The sequence below is a fragment of the Pongo abelii genome, chromosome 4 (genome assembly GCF_028885655.2).
Source record: "Pongo abelii isolate AG06213 chromosome 4, NHGRI_mPonAbe1-v2.0_pri, whole genome shotgun sequence".
NCBI classification, from domain to species: domain Eukaryota; kingdom Metazoa; phylum Chordata; class Mammalia; order Primates; family Hominidae; genus Pongo; species Pongo abelii.
In genome coordinates, this window is record NC_071989.2 from 168,171,871 (window position 1) to 168,190,603 (window position 18,733).

General features: G+C 44.1%; 1 long non-coding RNA gene across 2 annotated transcripts in view; it reads left to right on the top strand.

The window, feature by feature from the left end:
* Window position 1: 1 nt before the first annotated feature.
* The window catches only part of LOC129059596 (uncharacterized), a 43,589-nt gene continuing 24,857 nt past the window's right edge, over window positions 2-18,733 (top strand). Inside the window, exons 1-3 of one of the 2 annotated variants that reach the window (XR_008525590.2) lie at window positions 4-242; window positions 2,851-2,958; window positions 3,433-4,483. This is a non-coding gene — a long non-coding RNA (uncharacterized LOC129059596). Of the gene's footprint in view, window positions 243-2,850; window positions 2,959-3,432; window positions 4,484-18,733 lie in introns of those variants that run through there. The other variant, XR_008525591.2, reaches the window with a different exon arrangement.

Consider the following 18,733-nt stretch of genomic DNA (forward strand, 5'->3'; position numbering starts at 1 on the left):
ACCAAGCATTAGAAGCCTTAGTGTTTCAATTTGCCATCAACTTGCTCTGCAAGCCCAGACCAAACCCTGAGCTTCCTCTGGCTTTCTCTTTGGTTAAACAAGAAGCCTTTATCTTCATCTCTCCATCAGAACCCGTGGCCTGCTCCTCTCTCCCTTCTCTGCTTTCATTGTCCACCAATACTGAAGTCATAAATGACTAGAGGGAGCTGGAGTGTGAAGGTCCAGAAACTTGTATGATCCAGGTATTCGTTTATTGATTTTTTTTTCAATTAATTAGTGAGCATTTACCATGTACGAAGTGCTGAGGATAAATAGTGAGCAAGGCAAGCAGGCTTCTGCCCTCACAAAGCTCATATTCTAGTCCTGCGTATGTGTGTTGGTGGGGGAAATGTAAACAATATACAAGTAAACAAACAAATGAAAGAATTTCAGATGGAGATAAGTGCTACGAATGAAGTAGAACAAGGTATTGTGATAGTGACTACAGCGGTGCCTGTGGCTAGTCTAGTGAGGGAAGACCTCTTTGAGGAGATACCTGGATGTTGAGAAGAGCCAAAGAAGAAGGACTCCAGCCAGAGAACCCTAAGTATGCTGTGTTGGAGATACAGAGAGAAGGCCTGTTGACTGTGGGTTAGTAGTCAAGGGGAAATGCATGGCAGACAAAGAGAAACAGGTGGACAACATAAAGAAATCAATGAGTTTTAATGTGGTCAATTGAGTGACTGGATAATTGCTCCTATTTTTAAAAGAGCTTTCAAACTGTTACCTGTAGAATGGTTTGAAAGGGATAAGAGTAGAAGAGGTAAGATGTTAGGCAAGGTTGTCAGGCACAGTAGCTTGTGAATATAATCCCAGCTACTTGGGAGGTTGAGGCAGGAGGATCACTTGTGGCCAGGAGTTCAGGATGAGCCTGAGCAACACTACAAGACTCTGTCTCTTAAAACAACACAAAAAATTAGCCGAACATGGTGGCACGTGCCTTTAGTCCCAGCTACTCAGGAAGCTGAGGTGGGAGGATCACTTGAGCCTAGGAGTTCAAGGCTTCATTGAGCTATGATCATGCCACTGCACCCCTGCCTGGGTGACAGAGTGAGACTAATATATATATATATATATATATATATATATATATATATATATATATATATATGGCTATTTCAGTAGTCCAGGTGGGTGCCAAGATCAAACATCACAGTGGAGACTGAGAGAAGTGGCTGGATTTGGGATCTGTTCTGGAAGCAGAAGAAACAGGACCTGTTGAGGGATTGGATGTGATGTCCTTGGTAGTGATGGTAAAAGGAAAGCAGAAATCAAGGATGCCTCCTTAAGTTGGAGCTTGAACAACCGGGTTGGTGGTGGTGCCTTTTTTTTCTTTTGAGTGGAATGTTGAGAGATGAACAGTTTGAGTGGGAGGTGTGGTAAGTTGGTAGGTCTATTGTGGGTGTGCTAAATTGGAGATGCCTCTGAGACTCCAGGTAAGGATATGCAGTCGGCATGTGGAAGTACTTTTCTTTGGTGTCTCCAGTCTTAAAGGATTAGCATTCTCTCTAATGCTCATATAATAATCCCAGCCTTGATTTGTTCAACCATGTATTTTATAATATCCCCTCCCCGCTGGAATTTCTGGGACTCCTTGGAGATATATCGATTCAATGGGATCCATCCTAGTTTCTGCATTTCACCTTTGCCAGCCATCCTGCCCCCACCTCTGCTCAACCCCTTGCCACTACCTGGCTCCCTCTGCCCACCTACTTGGCCCCACATGGTCATCTTTAGGTGACTGACACATGTTGTCAAATCAGTCTTCCCAGAGATTAAGCCATTTGCATTCCCACTAGCAGGGCAGGATATGTCCATTTCCCCACATTTTCACCAATTCAGGCACCATTACAGTTAGATGGATGGTAACACATTTCAATTTGCATTGCAAAGATATGCTGCTAAACAGCAGAGTATTCTATGTCTGTAAATAGAAACACACAGAATCAATTCAAGTGCCCAGAAACCACATGCAATTATTTGGGAATTTCAGGGTGCAGATAATAACAACGGTTAACATTTGTTGAGATCTCATTATGTGCCGTGCACTGTGCTAAAGCACTCTGCAGATACAGTACCTATTATTACAATATCTTGATAGGGTGGATGTTATGATCAGCCTTCATTTTCTAGATGTGGAAACTGAGGCAAAGGGAAATTAAGTCATTTGTTCAAGGGGCAGAGCTGGATTTCAGATCCCAGGTCTGTCAAAGCCTAATCCCAGCCGGCCTTCTTTCTGTTGCTCCAAGTAGGAGTCCTACTCAGAACTGTTCCTGGCCCTGTATGACAGCATTGATAAGACTCCTGGAAATTTTTGTTACTTCCTAGCCTCCACTTTCTACCTTCCCATTTTCTCCTAATTTTCTCAATCTTTGTTGGGGTTTTCTCCTTCTTGACACCTGGCCAATATAATCCTGCAGGATCCTCACTCAACAAAACATCCCAGTCACGAGTGGGATGGGTAATGAAAACCTCCCGCAAGTTTACAGGGTGCGGAGGGGACTCCCTGGCAGGTAGACCGCCATCTCCTCCACCTCGCTTTCCTACTCACAGGAGTGAGGTAAACTTTTTTCTTTCCTGATAATAATAATGAGATAAAGTATATTGAGGGCCTACTGTTTGTGCATATGCTGTTTTAAGTACTATGAATCCCTAAAACTACCCAATGGGGTACTCACCATGATAGAAATTTTATGTGCATATTGTAAAAAATGTGAATAATAGAGTATCTAAAGACTGCCACTGCTAAGATGTTGGTGTATTCCCTTCCAGTATTTTTGCCTAACATAAGTATTTTTAATATTTTTCTAGAGTTCCATGTCACACATCCAATAAAGTTCAACTCTGCAAGCATGAGAGAGAAGAGGAAGGAAAAGAGAGAATCTAAAGTGTGAATGATTCTGTTTACCATTCCACGGAGTAAGTAGCTGCCTGGGAGTGCGTGTGAGATGGGAGTGGGAGAGAATCTTCTGTTCTTCCCTTGGACCTCAGTTCCAGGGAGCTTTTCAGTGTGTAAACATCTTACCATGGACATTCTGGGTTTCGGTTTAAAAAGATGTATTTTTGGTTTGACATAGTCTCTCACTGAAACCAGCTGCTCAGCTGATGGTGAAACTAAGAGTCAAGGATTAACTGAACGGTTAGGGACACAGTGGCCATGGCAAAACTTACTGAGAAATGGCCATCTCACATGTAGCATTCTCCTAAGGGATTTCAAGGGCATTTTGACTTTTGACTTTTTTACCGGGCACGCTGACTTGGCGAGCTAACCTCTGTGCAAGATGCCACTCAAGAAACCACTCCATTGTTTATAATTAAAACAGCAGTTGAGGTGGCCCTGTACTTTGAGATTTAAACAATAGTGACTTAAGCTCTTTCTCCTGTTTTCTGTAGGAAGTCCAGCATGCTCACTGAGAGTCCCGCCATCCCTGGGGCTGACAGTCCCGTGGTTTGTTCTGGCTCTAGGTGTCCACCCCCGAGGAACTCTGAATTCACAGTCTCACATGAAGGGACGGCACCCTGCTCTCCCTGTGCAAGGCACTGAGCTTCATGTCAAACTTGGCCTCTGTGTTTAGTTCCCACCAGGCCCTTCTCCCAAGAAATGTACATGTAGCAAACTTTACTCAAAGCGTGGGGACTCAGGAGGGATTTTAAAAAATCATAAAAATGCCGAGTTTAAAATTAGATCATATTAGTTTTCCTTAGAAGGAAGAAAAAAAGTTTAAAAATTAAAAAAAGAGATAAAATTAGATCTTATATATCTCTCTCCTGAAAAGTCCCTTAACAGCCTTGCTGTAGGGAATGTCTTTCTCACCGACCACTTTTCTTGGAAGATTCCAGCCTTCCACCTTGTTGTTTGCCTCCTCTGTCCATAAAACATTCAAATTCTCTCATTTATCTTAGAAGGCAGTTTAGCTCTACAGCCCCTACACAGTCCTAGACCTCCTTTCTATATCTACTATTAAGTACCATTCACACCAAGGGTCACCTACTCTGAGTTTCAAACATTAGTAATAAAGAAGAGAAAGTGGAGGCTTTGAAATTCCCATATTTTCTTCATGCCTCTCCACCAGTCTTTGTAAGTGAAATAGAGTCTGATAGAGATTTATTTTCTCATTGATATTAACTATGCTTCTCCTCTTAGAAGACAGAGGCATCTGCAGTCAGTGTCAAATATTTCCCACCCTACCATATATATATGAAATACATGGATTATGTTCTATGGACAATTTGGCATCTTGTTTGTTTCAGTTACTATTGCTGCATAACAAATCATTCCAAACTTACAGGTTAATCAACAACAATTTATTATGCCCACAGATTCTGCAGATCAGGGATTTGAGAGGATCATGGTGGAATCACTTGTTTCTGTTCCATGATGTCTGGGGCCTCAAATGGGGAGATAGAGAGGTTGGGGATGGCTTCGTGGGTGAGGGCTAGAATTATTAAGAGGGTTATCACTTACATGCCTGGCAGTTGATGTAAGTCATCAGCTGAGATGTCAGCTGGGGACATCCACTGAAATACCTACTCATGGCCTGTCCACGTGGTGCCTTGGGTCTCATCACAGCATGGTGGCTGGGTCCCAAGAGTGAGCATCTCAAGAGAGCAAGGTGAAAGTGCATGGCATTTTAATGAGTCAGCCTTGAAAGTCACATAATGTTAGTTCTGCACTATTCTTGGTTGAGGCAGACACTAAGATCTGCCCAGCTTCAAGGGGAGGTGGCAAAGACCCCATCATTTGATACGAGGATTGTCAAGGTCACATTGTAATGAAAGCCTGTGAGATGGGTGGTGATGTTTCTGCCGTGTTGGAAAATGCAATCTGCTACACTGCTCTTTTCATTTAACGTATCATACCATTAAAATAATCTGTCAACTCTGTGAATACATCCATAGAACTTATTCATTTACTAATTCCTTAGTATAGGACTTTTCTCATCACTTCCCCATAAGAGAAAAGAAGGAGGTATGGGTATTTTCCTTCGCTAAAACCAAGAGAGAGAGACCCAAAGAGAATTATTTGACAAGTGGGATTCCTATTCCTGCAGTGTCGACTCCATTAATTTGGGGTCTGTTATCTTTCCTTTGATGGTTTTTGAGTCTTGGACCAGCAGGAGCACCTGATGCTGCTTAGGACATGGATATAGGGGTCTGTGGCTTCTCAAGTGTGTCAAGGACACATACATTTCCCCTGGGTCGAGGGAACACCTTAGGAAGTGGTACTTGAGCTGTTCTTCCATTATTCCCCAAGTGGGTTGCCCACTGGATGAGATGCCCCTGGTAGAAGGAAAGTGTGGGGAAGACTGTGGTTGGGGAGGAAAAGGAAAGGAAGCAGCTGGAGCCCTAGCCAGGCCACCCATGTAGGTGAATATGCAGGGGATGGCCCTACAACATTCTCCAAAGAACCCAATGGATGAGCCCCATGAAGGAGCCACACAGCAGGAGTCAAAGCCCAGTCTGCATTATCCAGGAACCAGTGACCACTGAAATAAAAAGGATCAGCTCCTCATCATAAGCAGCTAAATGAGGAAACATCTCTGTCCTTCCCTCTTTCCATCCTGCCCCAACATCAGAGGGCATGTCCATAGGAGATGGCATGGTGAGAAGAGACCATCCTCTTTCCCCTGCAACCTTTAAGCAGCTTAGAAACTCAAGTCTAGGTTTGTGTATGTGTTTGGACGTGGTGAGGAAAAGAGAGTCATTACATGAAAACAAGTTTCAAGTATTGAAATGCATGGGACTGAGTCCTACAGAAACAAAAATGTCACCGAGTAACCCTTAATAACTGGAAATAAATGGAATCGCACTAAGATGATGTCAAGCACCATTAAAGAGGATTTGAGAACACACAGTTGGTGGCAATTTTGTGTTTGAAACAGTGTTAAGCTGAGACTCCTTGATAAACTAGGTACAATTGTAGTTATTGGGTATCAGCCTTTTTTAAATACTTAATTCTTAGTCAAAATGCCCTTCCAGGAAGGCTGTACTTTTCCCACCTCCTTGAAGATGCCCACTTCACAGGATGACATTTATTCAGGCCTGGAGAGGTGCAATCTCATTATGTGGGTCATTAAAGGCAACACATTAGAGGCGACAAAGGGAGTGTCACCAAAAGACTTTGTAGCAAGTTATGTGGAAATGAGCAAGAGAACAGGACTGCCTCACTTACCTCTTGGGGGTGGCGAAGGATTATGTTTAGATGGGGTGTATATGAGTGTCTGGGGTTTTTTACTCATATTGATGGCCAAATTATTTTCCCCTTCTGATTCCCTTCTTGCTGCAAACTGGGAGTTGTAAAATCAGAGAGTCTAGGGTGTCACCCGAATTGCCCTCATGTATGGCATAGCTGTATGTGTAGAGCAGAGTGAGGTAGGGAGGGAAAGTCATGCTGAGTTCAGGCTGAGAAAGAAGAGGGAATCAGAAAGATGGGCCATTTGAAAGCAAAACTGCCTTGAAATCTCTAATAGGCTCTGTCTTGCAAACAAGAAGGGGAAGATAGGGTGAGAGGGGATGTTAGTTTTTAGCAACTGTTTTAAAACTGACAACAGAGGAAGAGAGACCAGACCACAAAGTTAACATTTGCAACTTAGGCATCATTTGATTTTTAAAAAAAGTCCCCAGTCTTAGGAGGGGCTGTCCTTGGGTGAAGGGTTCTGTTTTGAACTGGAGGGAGATCTGGGTGAAGCATGGATGAAGTATATACTCCCTTCCTCAAATCACTCTCCATCTGCATCACCTGATGCTGGAAATCCCCAAGATTAGCTTTTATAAAGTTTTGGCTACATTATGAAGTTCATTTAACGCCTTCCACAATGGCGTCTCAATTTACAGGTGAACTAACTGAGGCTTGGAGCAGTTAAGGCAATGAGCGCAAGTCCGCCCAGCTGGTGAAGCACACAGCCCAGGATTTGGACCTACATCTGTCTGATTCTAAATTCTTTCGATCACACCAGTGGCCCCAGCAGATGCTCACTCCTTTAGATTAAGTACCCTCTCCATCAACTGCGTTACACGGTTTCTTAAGCAAATAGCATGGAGGCTCAGACTATGGGCTTTGGAGTCAGTAGGGCTTGAATTTAAATTTTGACTCCAGCCTTGATCATTTGTGTGACTTTGGGCACACAATGCAAAGTCTACTCAAAAAAAGCTGTGAGGAGGATGTCCAGCACAGCTGTGGTAAACACTCTACTAGATTATTGTTATTGTTATTATTATTATTTTGAGATGGGGACTCTCTCTGTCACCCAGGCTGGAGTGCAGTGACATGGCCTTGGCTCACTGCAGCCTCAACCTCCTGGGCTCAAGCCATTCTCCTACCTCAGCCTCCCAAGTAGCTGGGACAACAGGTCCATGCCACCATGCCTGGCTTACTTTTTTTTTTTTTAATAGAGACGGAGTTTCACTATGTTGTCCAGGCTAGTCTCAAATTCCTGGGCTCAAGAAGCGATCCTCCCACCTCAGCCTCCTAAAGTCCTGGGATTACAAGTGTGAGCCACTACGCCTGGCCTATTGTTAATTTTTAAAAAGCTGTTGTCTCTCTTTGAGCCATGAGTGTGTGATAATAGAACAGGAGGGGGACAGATAACAATGATCAGAACACTAGCTAACACTTCTTGAGCACTTAGGATGCATCAGACACTGTGCGAATTGCTTTCCATGGTACTATCTTAATCTTCCTAACAATTCAATGGTATGTATCATTAGTCAACCTCAATGTGTAAATAAAAAGCACATCCAGCTACAAGTAGAGGAGCCAGGATCTGAACCTAGGTGGGAGAACTCTGGAGCCTGTGCTTACACCAGGAGGTAAGGTTGCAGGGGCCCTGTGGGACTTTGGGAGCAGATGGTGATGCTTAAGGAGGGTTGAGTAGGAGGCTGTGGTCCTGGGCTCAGTGTCTGGGCTTTGGGCATTGGAGGGTAGGGAAGAAGGTGACAAGAACGGGGTGAGATAAGGTAACCATGGAGTGGGGATTTGGACATTTGAAACAGTTGTCACCTGTAGGATGTCTTAGTCCGTTCTTGCACTGCTATAAAAGCACACCTGAGACTGGATTATTTATAAAGAAAAGAGGTTTGATTGGCTCACAGTTCTGCAGGCTGTACAGGAAGCAAAGCAGCTTCTGCTTCTGGGGAGGCCTTTGGAAGCTTCCAATCATGGCAGAGGGCAAAGGGGGAGTGAGGTATTTCATGGGGCAGGAGCAGGAGCAGGAGCAAAAGACAGTGAGGGGAGGAGGTGCTGCACACTTTTAAACACCCAGATCTTGTGAAAGCTCACTCACTCTCATGAGAACAGTACCAAGGGGATGGTGCTAAACCATTCATGAGAAACTGTTCCCATGATCCAATCACCTCCCATCGGGCCCCACCTTCAACACTGAGATAACAATTCAACCTGAAATTTGGTGGGGACACAGATCCAAACCATATCAGATGGTTTCTAGGGAAAGGCATTTGAATCTGAATCCCAAAGGTGAATCACAGACTGTCAGGGCTGGGAGTTCCTTAGACATGGTCTAGTCTGATGGTCCTTTAAACTGTACATATGGAAGCTTAGAGTCCTTCAAGGGTATAAATGGATAGAGGCAGTGGGATGGAGGCTGAGCAAAGGGGTCTTCAAGACCTTCTGGTTTACATCAACCAAAGTTATTCCATTTCTCTTTTTACCCTTTTTGTTGTTGTTGAGGTACAGCTTATATATAATAAAGCACATGAACCTCAATTCATGTGATGAGGCTGGGCATGGTGATGCATGCCTGGAATCCCAGCACTTTGGGAAGCTGAGGTGGGTGGATAGCTTGAGCTCAGGAGTTCAAGACCAGTCTGGGCAACATGGCAAAAACCCATCTCTACAAGAAATACAAAAGTTAGCTGGGCATGGTGGCTCATGGCTGTAGTCTCAGCTACTTAGGAGGCTGAGGTGGGTGGATCACTTGAGCCCGTGAGGTTGAGGCTGCAGTGAGCTTTGATTGTGTCACTGCACTCCAGCCTGGGTGACAGAGTGAGGCCCTGTCTCAAAAGATACATGAAATAAAATAAAATAAAGCCTGATGAGTTTCTATAAACTTATGTACCCATGTAACCAAAGATCAAGATAAAGAATCTTTCCAAAGTCCCAGTAAGCTCTCTCTGGTTCTTTCCCATCAGTGCTGTCACCAAAGAGAACCACCATTTTCATATTATCTATTTTTAAACTCATATAAATGGAATCATAGAGCATGCATTCATTGTGTCTAACTTCTTTTGTTCAAAATTATGTCTGGGAGATTCATCCATGTTCTTGCATGTAGGAGCTATCCACCCTTTTTCATTGCTGTGTAGTATTCTGTTGTGTGACTATACCAGAATTTATTTAGCTTTTCTGCTTTTGATGGACATTCAGGTTGTTTCCACATTTTGGTGTTATGAACATAGCTGCTACGAACACTTTTGCACAGCCTTTTTGGGGAAAAACAGACACATTTCTGTTGGGTATATACCCAGAATGGTATTGCAGGGTTACTGGGTGGCTGCATGTTTAGCTTTGGTGGGTAGGGCAGCTCTATTTTTGAACAGATGTTTCATAGAGTAGGAATCCTCATATAGGATTGTGCCTGGAGAAAGGGTGTGATTGCTTACATTTTTCTTTAAATGGAAAAAGTTTCAGTTCCTCTAGTGCAGTCTTCTGCATTTGTGGATGGTAAAACCAACACTCAGAGAGGAAAGTGATTTGCTCAGACTCAAACTGCGGTAAAGCCACAGCCAGATCACTAGACTGAACATTTTGTATTGACTTTCAAACTCTATGAAACAGATCCTAAATATCACTCAAACTGGTTGCTGGTCAGATGTGGACAGGAACCCATAATTAGAGTCAGAAGCCTTGGGTTCAGTCTCAAAACTCACACTAACAAATGTGTGAGTCAGGGTGAGGTACTGCTGTGGACCTCCATCTCCCTAACAGGGAAGTGGATGTATTTGCTTCACAGCATTGCTGGATGGAAGGAGGTAATGATGGGGAGACATTTTATAGCTGGGAAGCTCTTAGCAAATTGTTATTATCATTATCAAAATGTATTCTAAGGGGATGCTTGGGCAAGCATGCTGTTTTCTTGCGGTATGAATGTTTATAATAATTCACTATTTTCTGTTTTATATTTTAGCCTGAGTTAGTAGTTTTTAATGAACATTTCTTCCCCCTCATTAAAGAGCTAGTATGGCAGTTAGTATTTTCCAGAGATAGCCACACCAATGTATAGCCCATCCTCCATGCTGTTCTTACACTGGGGACATTTTTATAATGAGACACACCTGCATTGAAGCAGGGGTCTGTGTTCCCTCCCCTTGAAACTGGGCAGGCTTTTGTAACTGCCTTGACTCACTGAAAGTGCAGAAATGGCAGTGCGCAAGGAGGAATGCAGAGTTAGAAAGGAAAAGTCTTGATTTCGGGTGTTTCCTGCAGAGAACAGAAACCCTCCCTGGGAGGAGACACTGCCGTGGCTTTTACTTTTCTGGTTTTACACTGTGGTCCTATTCACTTTTCAGATTTCTTCATTAAAACTTTCCCCCAAAGAGGAAGGCCTATGTCTATCAAACACCCTGACAAGTTAAAGCTGAGGTGAGAACTGAGTGCTCCATAGCTTCCAATTCAGGCAGAGTTTTAGTCATTTTGGGGGAGCCCGTTGACTCTGGGAGAAAGGCCTAGAGCTCAGATTCTCCTGGGGTTGTGGGGGCTGGGAACAGGAGCTTTGAGTGACAGTACACAGGGGAATAGTGACAGCTCCCTTTTGCCTGAGGGGCAGATGGACTCCTAGTGCCCAGAACCCTAGACGCAGAATGGCGCCCATGGGGGTGAATGGTCGAGAGGCACACAGAGAGAGCTGGATTTCTGCCCCTTGACTTTCCCCTCCCTGAGAGCTCCAGGTTTCCAAGAAAAAAGGTCCTCACCACAGTTCTAAAAATAATAACTATCTTGGCTGGGCACAGCGGTTCACACCTGTAATGCCAGCACTTTGGGAGGCTGAAGTGGGAGGTTTGCTTGAGCCCAGGAGTTGGAGACCAGCCTGGGAAACATAGTGAGATCCTGTCTCTACAAAAAATACAAAAAACTTAGCTAAGTGTGGTGGCTCCTACCTGTAGTCCCAGCTACTCAGAAGGCTGAGGCAGGATGATTGCTTGAGCCCAGGAGTTGAAGGTTACAGTGAGCTATGACCACACAACTGCACTTCAGCCTGGGCAACAGAGAGAGAGACCATGTCTCAAACACATACATTCAACACATACATACATGCCTTATATGTGTAAATCACTTTACATACTGGGAGGCAGTTTCATACATGTGACTTTTTTCAATTCTTCCAATGACCCTGTAAATAAACCAGAGAATTGTATCATCGTCATCATCATCTTAATGTTATGTTTAAAGAAACTGAGAGGGTGAATAAAGGCTTCACCCAAGGTCATACAGTAGCAGGTGGAAATGCCAGTGGGAAAACCAGGAATTCTGGCTTCGTGAGTTTTCTTTCATTACATTGCATACTTGATCCATGGAGGGGTGGGAGTCTGGGGCACACAGCAGATCAATGGTGGAGCTAACTTGGGGGAGAGGCACTTTTCACCCCTCAGATTGCCCCCAGAAGGTAGCTGTCTCTTTGGCTGACAGCATGGTGTTGATTCTATGTGAGAATAAAATGTCCTGGGTTGGCCAACTCTGCCCCACCTTTGTTCCCCTACCTTCACCACCCCATGACTCCCCAGCCCCTATCAGAAAAGAACCATTCTATCAGTCATTTACACCCTCGTTACAATTTAAGGACTTATACTTTCTCTTTTAGCAATATTTGCTTTTAAATCTTATCTCTTATTGTGATTTTTATCTCCTGGAAAAGATGGTTTCTGGCATCAGTAAGCTGATAGAAAAGCATTATCTCAGGGGCAGGGTGGGAGTGAGTGGGAGAGATTTTATAGACACCCTCCTGCTGTGTCAGCAGATCCTAGCTACTTGAATCACAGCAAGTCACTTATCAGATATCTGAGTGCTGGATGCCTGGGACAGAGTGATGAATAGAAAGTGGTCCGTCCAGGTGCTGGGATACAGCATGAAGAGAGTTCAGTTCATGGCAGGGGCCACAGACTGGTGGGGGAGACAGGCAAGGAAGCAAGTAATTATGATCTGCTAAGTGCTACTATAGATGTAACTGTTCAGGGTGCCCTGGGAGCATGTAGTAACTGGGGTCAGAGTCGGGTGGACGTGATGTCGTTTGGCGGAATCTGGAAAGGTAATAGAACTTGCCTTTATTGAATATCTTAGTCCAGGTACTCTAGACAAGAAAATCTGAGGGATCATGTGCTCAAACCAGGGCGGGAGTGTGACCTCAGGGAAGAAGGCACAAGGGAAAGGGCGTGTGGTGGTGAAGGAGGAGAGTAGCGCGAATGAATGCATTATTGTTGTGACCACAGTTCTGCAGCAGCCCTGTAGGCTACTGCATCTTGCTGGACAGTCCCAAAGAGGTCTTACGGACCTCTGCCCCCTGAGCAGGGCTCTACAGGAGGGCAAACACCTCTTCTGCTTTTTTCCCATTTTGAGTCCCCCAATAGCTAAGCTTGCTCCATGGGGAGTCATCTCTTGTGCATTTCTAGTTTGAGTCACATGCCCTGCAGCTGGCAAGTCTGGGGGTGATGGGAACTGCCGGAGATGGCTGGTGTCAGCCATAAGGGCAAGTAGAGATCTAGCGGCCAAGATGCCAGCAAAGACTATAAAAGGAGTCTCTTTGAGATGTCGGAGCATTTGCACACAGTGGATTGTCAAATCCTCACAATGACCCTGTGTTGTTCATTGAATTGTGTACCCCAAAAAGATAGGTTGAAGTCCTAACCCCTGGTACCTGTGAATGTGACCCCATTTAGAAATGGGGTCTTTGCAGATGTAATCAAGATGTGATTTAAGATGAGGTCATGCTGGAGTAGGGCAGGGCCTTAATCTGATATGAATGTTATCCTTTAGGAAGAGAAGAGATACAGAGACAGGTGCACATAGAGAGGAGAATGCCACATGAGGACACAGATGCACAGGTGAACGCTCTGTGATGATGGAGTCAGAGACCGCAGGGGCGCATCTACAAGCCAAGGAATACCAAGGACTTCTGGCAACACCAGAAGCTAAGAGAATGGTGTGAAATGGGTTCTCTCTGCGAGCCTCTAGAGAGAGCATGGCCCTGCCAACACCTTGATTTGGGATTTTTGGTTAAAACCAAAAGAAGTGTCAGAGAATACATTTCTGTTATTTTAAGCACCCCCACCCTATATGGTACTTTGTGACGTCAGCCCCAGGAAATCAAACGAAACAAGGCTCTTGCATTTTCACAGCTAATAATTAGAAGAGCTGGGGTCTGAAGCCAGGTTTGCCTGTTGCTTAGATTTGATTTGAAAAACAGTGACGGCTTTGCAGGGGTGGGATGGGGGAGACCAAAACATGTTCATGTCTGTGGGTAAATTGTAGGCGTATATATTTATGAGGTACATGAGATATTTTGATACAGACGTGCAATGCATAACAATCACACCAGGGTAAATGGGGTATCCATCACCTCAAACATTTATCCTTTGTGTTGCAAGTAATCCAATTCTATTCTTTTAGTTATTTAAAAATGAACAATTATTATTATTATTTTACTATAGTCGCTGTTGTGCTAGCAAACACTAGGTCTTATTTATTCTTTCTATTTTTTTGTACCCATTAACTATCCCCACTGACTACCTTCCCCAGCCTCTGGTAACCATCCTTCTACCTCTGTCTCCATGAGTTCAATTGTTTTCATTCTTAGCTCCCACAGATAAGTGAGAACATGTGATGTTTGTCTTTCTGTATCTGGCTTGTTTCAGTTAACATAATGACCTCTGGTTCCGTCCATGTTGTTGGAAATGACGGGATCTCATTCTTTTTTATGGCTGAACAGCTCTCTATTGTGTGTATGTACCACATTTTCTTTATCCATTCATCTGTTAATGGACACTTAGGTTGCTTCTAAATCTTGGCTATTATGCATAGTGCTGCAATAAGCATAGAAGTGAAGATAGCTCTTCAATATACTGATTAAAATAAAAAATTTAAAAAAATAAGGTGGTGCTCCCTCACACACACAAGAGAGCAGCTCTGTCCAATACAGAGGCCTTGAGGCTACTGAGTGCCTGAACTGTGGCCAGTCTACACTGAAAGGGGCTATATGTGAAAAATACATACTGGGTTTAGAAGACCTAGCACAGAAAAGAATGTAAAGTATCCAATTACTAATTTTTAATATTGATGACATATCAGTATGATTATATTTTGTATATACTGGGGTAAATAAAATATATCGTTAAACTTCTTTGCACCTTTAAAAAAAAGCGGCCACAAGAAAATTATAGTTACGTATGTGCTTGTGGGATTTCTACTGAACAGCACTGCTCTGGAATGTGAGTTCTTTGAAGGCAGAGACCATCTCTGTACTGTTGACTGTGGGTCCAAGAGCCAGAGCAGGGCCTGACATGCAAGAGTTTCTCAACACATAATTGTGGATAATTAAATGAATGAATAAACGAATGACCAAATCCAATCCAACCCTGAATCTGCTCGTCTGGTCCCTGTGAACATAGGATTGGATGTAATTTTCACCTTGCCTTGTCTCTCTGGGCAGTTATTCAATGACTGAGGCTTACAGAGAGAATCCATGGTGCACAGTGCCAGCTAATGGAGAGGCTGGATGTGTGGTGGAATTTGGAGAATAAAAATGGCCAGAGTATTTCCAACCACAATGGCAGTGACCACTTATTGGATACAAATTCTGTGCCTGGCATCATTCTAGGCACATTATATGGAGTGACTCATTTTAATTCTAACAACATATGACATCAGTCCTACCATCAACTCTATTTGACAAACAGAGGAAATTAAAGCTCAGACAGATAAAATTATGCACCCAGGGTTACAGAGCTGTTTTTTTCCCAGTTCTGTCTGACATGACACTTGTGCTCTTCACCACCATCACAGAACACAGAGAAGAGGGGACTGGGGGTCCTGCCAACACAGGGTGACACTGAACCAGGTCGCTTTGATTCTGAGGCCCCAGTTCCTGAAAGCAGGTGGCCGCAGCCCTCCAGGATTTGGAAGACTCATTGTCTGTGTCTGGTACCATGGAGCATTTGGCCACATATTGTCTGTGCATCTAGACATGTCCTGCTCATGCATCCAGCCATATCTTGCCCGTGCATCTCCTTCACCGGATGGCAGGACCACCCTCTGTACCTATGATGTGGCAATGACTGCACAGGTGAGTGAGCATTCCCTGTGTTGGAGGAGGGGCCTGGTGGGCGGTGATTGAATCATGGGGGGTGTTCCTTCATTAATGGTTTAGCACCATCTCCCTTGGTACTGTCATCGCGATAGTGAGTGAGTTCTTGTGAGATCTGGTTGTTCGAAAATATGTAGCACCTCCTCCTTCTCTCTTGCTCCTACTCCCACCATGTGAGATGTCTCACTCCCCCTTTGCCTTCCACCATGATTGGAAGCTTCCTGAGACCTCCCCAGAAGTAGAAGCAACTATGCTTCCTGTACAGCCTGCAGAACTATGAGCCAATTAAATCGCTTTTCTTTATAAATTACCCAGTCTTAGGTATTTCTTTACAGCATCGAGAGAATGGATTAATACAACGGGCAATCCAGACTGAGCAAACCAAATGGAAAAAAGCACAAAGATATAAACCCATGGTTTACATTTGGGGCAGTAAGTAGTCCATGGAAAAACCAAATGGAAGAAAGCACAAAGATATAAACCCATGGTTTACATTTGGGGCAGTAAGTATGTGTGTTTGAGGTGGGTGGACAGAGGGAACATCTTATGGAGAGAAAGCATCAGGGAAGGGGGCTGGAGGCAGATTGTATGAAAATCTGAAGGACAGGTAAGGGGCTTGGACTCTCTCTGGGGTCCCTGAGGGGCAGGGATATGATGGGCATTGCTGAATGCTGCCAAGTCTGTTTTGGCTGTTTAGTGGAGAACCGATTAGAGGCAGGAGGCCAGATGCTGTTTGAAGCCAGTTCATTTTGTGTGCTTATGGTAAGTGAGCTTTAAGAGTAGATGGCACAGGAACTGTGTCCATCTGCATGTCTTCCCTTACAGCTCTATGGAAAGACTTGTCCCATGTAGGTCCCAGCAGCCTCATTTTCAGGAGTTAGTTTGCTAACAGGTGCAAAGCTTTCTGGGAATCAAGCAAAATTACAATGAGTCTTCATATAATGGAGCATGTAATGGAATTATCTTCCACCTGATCTTGGGACTTCCCTTCCACCCAAGCTCTTTGTGCAGCAAGTCATCTGTGGGCCCTAGGAAGCAGGCAGAAATAACAGCAAGTGGGCACCTGCTAAATGTCAGCCACTGTTCAAGGCTCTTGACATGTGTTAACAACTTTAGTTCCCACAATGTATCATGGAGAGAGGAGCAATTGCTATCCCCATTTTACAGATTAGACAATCAGATAGGTTAAGTAACTCGTTGAAGGTCACACAGCCAGTGAGTGGAAGAGCTGGATTCAAACTCCAGAGCCCACAGTCTTAACTGCTATCTTATATTGCCTCTCCCTTTTTAGATATGATACTTATTATTTCTACAGCGATCACAGCTCCTTATGAAATAGGTAATACCATTACTTTTCAGTTTATAGATGAATAAACCAAGGTTCAAAGAGGATTCATAGTTGTCACAGGTCACACAGCCAGAAAGTGGCTGAGCTAGAACTTGAACCCAGGTCTGTCTGACTTTGTAGCCTCACCCCTGTTTTCCAGGAAGGGGTTAGGAAAGAGGAGAGAAGGTGAATGCAGGGGCCTGCCTTGTGATTCCTCACCAGAGGGCAGGCATCCTCCAGCCTATGATGTTTGGGTCTCGTGTCTCCATAAGAATGAGATTTTTTGTTTTCATAATTTGGAAATTCCACAGTAGGGCACAAACATCTTGACTGTACCCTTGGCCACATCCACCTCTTCTCTTGGCCAGGCCTTTGGCTCTTTCAAGTTGTGACAGCAAAGCCCTGTCTCAGAGCTGGAGCTTGTAAATTTCAGGGCTCCCATCTGGGTCTGCAGGATAGAGGTTTCAGGGAGTGGTTTCTTTATGAGCAAAGAAAACTGCTGTTCAAATCTCATCTCACTTCACATTTCGAAACTCTGCTTATAGGCCAGTGTGTGTGCACATCTGTGATTGTCAACAGGCATCCAGGGATGGGGCGGGAAGTGATGCTCCATGGCCACCATAGGTCAGATAGGAACTGGGAGGCTGACATATAATGAATTAGGCATTGCTTCATTTTCTGGTCAGCATCACCTTCAAATGATGCTCATCTAGCAAGGCTGCCCTTGAGGAAATCCGAGCAGTGTGTAGTAATAACACATTTGAGCACTCATTACAAGCCAGGAACTACATTAAGCATGATATACACACCACCTCACTTAGTGCTCAAACAGTGCTATCACAGATTTCATTACCCCTGGTTGAGAGATGGGGAAAGCGAGTGGCTAAGTGGCTTGCCCCATGGCTGAGGCAAGATTCGGACCCAGGTCAGACTCTTTAAGTGTACAAATTGAACACCTGTATCTCTGACTACTGTGTGAAAAATAGAATGTAGGAGAACAAAGATGGATGCAGAGAGACCAGTTAGGAGGCAACTGAAGTAGTCCAGGTAAGACAAAACAGTTGCTTAGACTAAGGTGGTACTATGGAAGTAGTAAGAAGTGGTTGAATTCAGAATATAGTTGAAAGAAAGGCAAAACAACAGGGCTTGTCAATGGAGTGGAGGTGAGCCATATGGAAAAGAGATGAATCAAGGATAAGACCTAGACTTTTGGCCTCAGCAACAAAGTAAAAGGAGGTGCCATTTAGTGAGATGGAATTGTTAAGGGCAGGAGAGAGTTTGGTGGTGGGTGTCCAGAGTTAACTTGGTGGGTCAATTAGACAACCATGTGGAGACATGATCAGGGGAGAGGTGGGGGAAGGAGGTGTGGATTTGTCGCCAGTTTATGGATCTAATTTAAAGTCCTGGGGTGGGTGGATGAGATCATCAAATGGAGGATTATAAATAGAAAAATAGCCAAGGGCAGAGCTTTGTAGAGCCTAACAATTAAAGGTCAAGTTGAGGAGGGGTAGTGGGCAGAGGAGACTGAGAAGGAATAGCAGCGGGTAGGAGGACAACCAGGTACTGATCAAAGAGGAACCATGCTTTAAGAAGGAGGGGTGATCATCTGCTCACTGGCACTGAAGGTCAAGTAAGACAAGGAGACGGTTGGCCAGTGGCTTTGGCAAAGTATAGCCCATTGTTGACTTTGACATTTCAGGAGGAAGGAATGCTTTAGACCTGTCATGTTGGCTGTCCTTGAATTTCTGGGCAAGAATTCCCAAGATTATGGAGCCTAGAGATGGCAGAGCTGACATTCAGACAGTCCCAGGTTTGAACCTCAGGTCTGCCAGTAGCTGTGTGACTTTGGGCAGTTACTATCCCTTCTTGAACTTCATTTTCCTCATCTATGCAATGGGAGTGATAATGCTTACAACTTGAGGCAAGGATTGAATGAAATAATAAGCAAAAACATAAAGCAGCAAATGCTTAGGAGGTATTAGATATTTTTATTCTTTTTATTTTAAAAATAAAGACAGGATCTCACTCTATCACCCAAGCCGGAGTGTAGTGATATGAT